The 6,000-nt window shown below is 35.6% G+C and overlaps 1 protein-coding gene across 2 annotated transcripts in view; it reads right to left on the reverse strand.

Annotated features, from left to right (window-relative positions):
* Nucleotides 1-4,978, reverse strand: part of LOC149948426 (uncharacterized) — a 63,434-nt gene extending 58,456 nt beyond the window's left edge. The window contains exon 1 of one of the 2 annotated variants that reach the window (XM_090173427.1): nucleotides 4,480-4,978. The gene's annotated coding sequence lies outside the window, so the exon portion shown is untranslated. The remainder of the gene's footprint in view (nucleotides 1-4,479) is intronic. The other variant, XM_090173428.1, reaches the window with a different exon arrangement.
* Nucleotides 4,979-6,000: the final 1,022 nt, after the last annotated feature.

A 6,000-nucleotide genomic window follows, 5' to 3' on the forward strand; every position in this document is an offset into this window, starting at 1 on the left:
AATCATCATAAATATACAATTTCCGAGTGATTAGCTTCGACCCCCGTTTTCATCCAAGGTTTACATTTCAACGTTATAACTACTATGGCCATATTTAACAATGGCTGAACGTAAATACCAACGTTGATTCCAACAAATATCAAAAGGAGCGCATTAAGAAATCCGCGAGGTCTCGCAAATAAACAAAAATCCGTGACATTCCAAAAAATATCATTTCCTTTTGTTTACCAAAAAAAACGGTGCTCCAAGATTCCTCAGAAAAATCTCTTATTGTTACGGTACCGAAATATCTCTACTTAAACTAGCGATATCAGGCCTGATATTCACTTACACCTTAAAATTTTGTAAGTTAAGTGACTAAAATTAAGTAACCAAAAAGTGAATAAATAATTAGAAAAACCAAATTTTTAAACGCTAAAATAATATGTTTTATTGTAGTTATAATACGTTTGACTAAATATCCATAGGAAATTCTATAACTTTTTTAACATGACAAAACTATAAAAGTTTTCTATAAATATTAGGAAAAATTACAACACTCAAAAAAGTGATAAAAAGAACCAATTTTGAAAGAGTGATCATGGTCCAAATATTTTGGATTCTACAGATTAGCGAGTTATAAATATATAAAATTATATTCTCGAGTGTAAATTTAAATTAAGCTATATTTCGTGCTCGCAGCTGCTTTAATTAACATTAAAACTAAAGAACAATTGAGTTTTGATTGTCCCGAAACGGAAAACTAACGCGCAGATGTGGCAATAAATAAATTCTCTTAATTATCTAAAATGCCGAATACGGAAAATATAAATTTTTAATATTCCAAGCGTGGAAATTATCTAATTTAAAATAAGAGACTTATTTTAAATGTATGAAATTTCATCTTAATTTATAAACCATCGTCTTTGACGTCAATCGCGAGCTTATACAAATTGCAAATATTTGAGGAAATATCAAAATAGAAATTTACTAGAAACGTTTCAAAATGTGAGTGTTTTTTTAGTATTCGTAAACGAAATTTAAAAAATATATATAAATACTGTAGGAAGTGTAGTAATTATCTGTGTAAAATGAATAAAGTTTTCCCCGTAGATGGAGTTAAGAACCTTGATCAATCCTACGCGAAGGATACGGTTCATCAAACTCCGCCCATTCATATCAGCTCGATTGGCTATTTCATTTAGCCCAAATAATAAACCTACTCTTGACTCCAATTTCCGAGGAAAACCCCGCCATTCGCCCGAATTAGAATTCCCGCGTGGCCATTACAAATTCGAATTGGGAAAACGGTGACATTTTTTTCCACGACATTATCGCGTACTACGCTCGGCCACACGGAAAACTGAAATCTGGAAAGAAACGCGTATATTTCGCCCGAATTTCATGCTTTAGAGAATTCCCGAAGACGCTAAGATATCATTAATAAATAAACGAAGTTTGCGATTGGGGGAAAACCCTAAATATAGAACTCCGTCAAACATTTTCTCAATGTATGTACGCTGAAGAGTATTTCACGTGGTTCGACGCCACTCACGCGAAACTACGAGTTTCAGAAGATAATTTTTTTCGCGACAATAAAGAAACGCTTTAAGCTTCAGAAAATTTTAATATTTAAAAAAAATATCTTTATCAAATAAACAAAATAATCATACAAATATAAATAAAATAAAACCGGAAGTTATATCTATCTAGGATGTAAAATTGGAACGTGTACCTTTGGAGGTTCGAGACACTTTTTCAGTGGACGTCAAAAACCCGCGGATGGGTACACCGCATCACGATGCATACTTCTCTTAAAACGTTTATAATACACTTCTGATAACCGGCATTAGGAAAACTTATTTATAGCGCCAAATCAAGCGAAACCTACCGATGCATACTTCTCTTAAAACGTTTATAATATACTTCTGATAACCGGTATTAAGAAAACTTATTTAGAGCGTAAATTCAAGCGAAACCTACCGATGCATACTTCTCTTAAAATGTTTATAATATACTTCTGATAACCGGTATTAGGAAAACTTATTTATAACGCCAATTCAAGCGAAACCTGTAAATTTCTAACTCTCCTGGCAAGACGGGGGGGGGGGGAGAATATTTTAGGGGCAAAATACATCCGGGATTTACAGATACATTAGAGCAACGATAGATGCCAATGATAATGGCGATGGATAATCCCAATCAATACTATATTTGCGTTTTGGACGGGAGGGGGCAGTGGTGGTCCTGCGCTTGATCACACCTGAAAACCCGAGTGTCTGCAACGTCCCTTCTCAGATCATTACCAACAATTCGCCGTTATTATAATTAACAGCGCCCTAATGAGCGGGACAAACCTAATTGTCAAGTTTTAAGAAGCGAGGGGGAGCTAGGCCGTGAAATAGCAGTATTAATTCATTATTTGCTCCTTTTCATTTTTGGAATATCGGATCATTTTAATATATTTCCCCGTCATTTTCCTGACTAGATTATTTTTCAGGATGTTTTTGGGGTTATTTTCACCGTATTTTGCAATAGCGGTTTTTTTTTCCTATTTTCTAAAAGTTTCTTTTTCAAGAAAGTGTTTAAAAGGCGTCTAAAAAAGTGGTGTTTCTGGAAACGTTTTCCCCCCAAATATACCGGTTTAAAATATTTACTTTTAAAGAGTTTAAAAGGTAAGTATTTTACGACGGTATTCTAAATTTATTTAACTGCAGGACACAGAAGCATCACCAGGCACATTAATAACTAAAAACATAAGTATATAACGTTTTTCCGTAAGTATGACACTTCCTAATAAGAATTCCCAACACAGACTCCAATAGTAGGCTTTTCCACAGTTTGCATTTCGATAGGGGGAGGTACTGTTTAATACGTTGACTCAGGGCCGGTCTTAAGGTAAGGCGAGCGAGGCGACTACCTAGGGCCCCGCGCTTAACGGTGCTTTCCGGGGGCCCCGCTTTCAATGTAAAACAATTTTTGGGCCCTATTTCATATCTTTCTGCCTAGGGCCCCCGCACAGCGTAACGCCGGGCCTGCCGGGTTGACTACACTAAATAGCTCGCAGTTAAATATTTCGTAACTAGACACTTATTAAATAATTTATAGACTTATGATAAAACGATATTATTAATTTTCAATTAAAAACACAAATATCACAATATAAATTATCTTAAACCTAATCTTCAGGCCACGAAAATATTTAATATACCACCCACTCTTGAGTAAAAATATCCCTGACCTTGGCAAACAGGTCTACAAGTTTTTTAAACGTATACCTTTGGGAATTATCACATTTCTAAATTCACTCCCCCCCCCCCCTCCCAACTCCCAAATCATGATTATCCCACATAAAAACACAAAGTTTTCCTCCCACAATAAATTAACGCTATAGAAAAACAATTGCGCAATTTTTGGAAGAATTTTTCGATAAGTCACCCTTATTATCACTTTATAATAAGGACGTGACAAAGTTGGTAGTTGGCACTGCCATTAAATATATCACAATAATAATGAAATCTATTAAGGAAAACAAAGTACTTTGGAAATCATATTTTACGCGACTCGTAGCCGAAACAATGGAGAACTATTTTTAATTTTTTTCACTTCAATGGTTATTTATTTTTAGACTAAATTAAAATATCTCAGCGGGTACTTTGGCCAAAGCGATTTGGGGACGGTAGAGTTTGCGAGGTGCGATCGCTCGCGAAGGAGTCCAGATTACGTCAGGACCCACATACGGGTATTTTTAATTTATTTTCAAGGCAAGTTTTCCGGGTAGCCAGCGTGCTATTTTAAAACTATAGTAATTTCGCAAAACGCCTACTACCATTTACTACTAAATAAATATGCTCATTTTTTTGATTCTTAAGAGGAAAGACCTACCCTAAATGGTATGGTAGGAAAAATTCCAATACTAGTACGAAACTACTATATCGAGAGATTTAAAGACGATTTATTTTTAATGATAGTATTTTATCTACTAAGTGTCGCTATAATTAGAGTAGAGATTTCCTACGGGGGTAATTGCCGTAAATACGAGGTTTTCCCTAAAATATAATTTGAATAATCTTGTCAAATTAACCGTATTTTTCCGCATAATTTTGCGACGCTAATGAAAAATAATTTTGGTGTCAATATTGAAGCCGTATTTTATTAAAATACGAATATAATTTTAGGGTAATTCACGCCGACCTATAAAAATAGCGTCAGAGGGATTTTAAACTATTAAAATTTAATTTATAATTCTTCTTAAGTCTACGTTATGAAACCTAAAATCGTCCTTATGTTGAACGTTGAAAATTGCGCAAAATCAGTGTAATCTTCAGATAGCTTAAGAAATTCGCGTAAATAAATTTGCTAAAACGCTTTCGTTGCTAAATTTACGCGTAAATGAACGCCATTAAATACGCGGAAACTCTTAAAACCACATTCTAGTAAAAAGAAAAGACGCGAAACGTATAATTTAAAACGTAAATGAACGTAAATATTTAAACTTACATTTAATATTTTAATAAAAAGGCTCCCCTTGATGAACGTTAGAACGTCAGCAAAATCCTGGTTCCAACAGTCCGAAAACCTCCGAATACAATAAGCACGATATTTCTTACAAAAAAAAAGGGACGAGACGCGAAACGCGGATATAGCGTTTAAAAAGATGCTGATGGATGCGGCACGCAAAGCCAGAGAGAAGCCTAAACGTCAAAAAAGTCCTTTTTCTGGCGCGTTCAGCGAAAGCGGAGGCCCGAACCAATTCGGCGGGTACGCTAGACTGCAGCTCACGCGAAAGACGAGAGCGTTCTGCCGCGAATAAAAACTACGGCGAGAATTTCGCGTTTTCGCCCGCAGGTGGCCCACTTCCTCGTTCGACGGGGCCGTTTCGCGTCCATTGGCGCGCCAACGCCGCGTCAGCGCCCTCTACGGCGATAGACGGCAACATCGAGGTCAAACATCTTTCCCCATCTTTACGCTCGTTAGAAATCTTGCGGTGGCGGAGCAGTATGGATGGAGCGGGGGTCCAACGAATACATTACGCCACCCTCGAAGGTGGAGGTGCCGAGAAATTCAAGATTCTTTTTACACCCACCCACCCCGTCTTCTGAAAATAGGCTAATTATGGGGTTACAAATTTGCTAATTTTTCTTTGCTGTTGTTTAGCTTTCAAGTTTTTTATTTATTGTTTGGGAATTCATTCTTGTAAAATTATTTTTTAATGTTACTTTATTTGTCTAAAAATACCTAGATTAAATTTTGGTATTTTTCGCGTGCATTATTCAGAATAACGGTTATTTATTTAGATTGGTGGTTAGTTAACTTGGGCCTTAGGTATTATTCGTAGCTTGCTCGTGGGTGTGGCTCGTGTTCGTTACCATGGTAACGAGTATAGGTCGGCCATGACATTTAGACGCCAATGGTGGTCACGTGATTATTTAGCGGGATCGTGTGGCGTTTAACCTCGTGATCTGTGACGTGAAACTAAGGTCATGACGGCCGTTTCAAGGCGTAGCTTAGCTATGACGTTTGCCTACGCCGCTACGAGCAAGCACCCAATTATTATTAACCTATTTTGAAAATATAATATTTTTTAGAAAGTCTTATGCTGTAAAAATTTATAATTTTATTGTTAAATTTGGTAACGGGACAAACCTACGAATACATTAAAAAAATAAACAAAAATAAAAGTAGAAATAGGTTTCAATTTATTAAAAAATTACCTAAAGGAAATTTTATTTACTTTTGACGTACGTAAAAACCTGTGGTTATACGACACTGCTATAAATTTTAATTATATTTAATTTATTTTTACCTTTACGTAATTAATAAATAATAATTATTAAATTGTATTATATTAAAATGAAATAAAAACTGATCGAAAATAGATAAAAAATCAAAAATGCCGCGAAAATATTTCCTTTACACAACGCCAGATGGCGGCACTTTACTCAGGGAAAATATTTCGATTCTTTTCTTTTCCGGTGGTGCGTTGCCACGGGTTACCGGAGGAGAATGCAAATGTTATCA

The sequence above is a fragment of the Leiobunum rupestre genome, chromosome 4, assembly GCF_980474605.1.
Source record: "Leiobunum rupestre chromosome 4, qqLeiRupe1.1.hap1, whole genome shotgun sequence".
In the NCBI taxonomy this organism is placed as follows: Eukaryota; Metazoa; Arthropoda; class Arachnida; order Opiliones; family Sclerosomatidae; genus Leiobunum; species Leiobunum rupestre.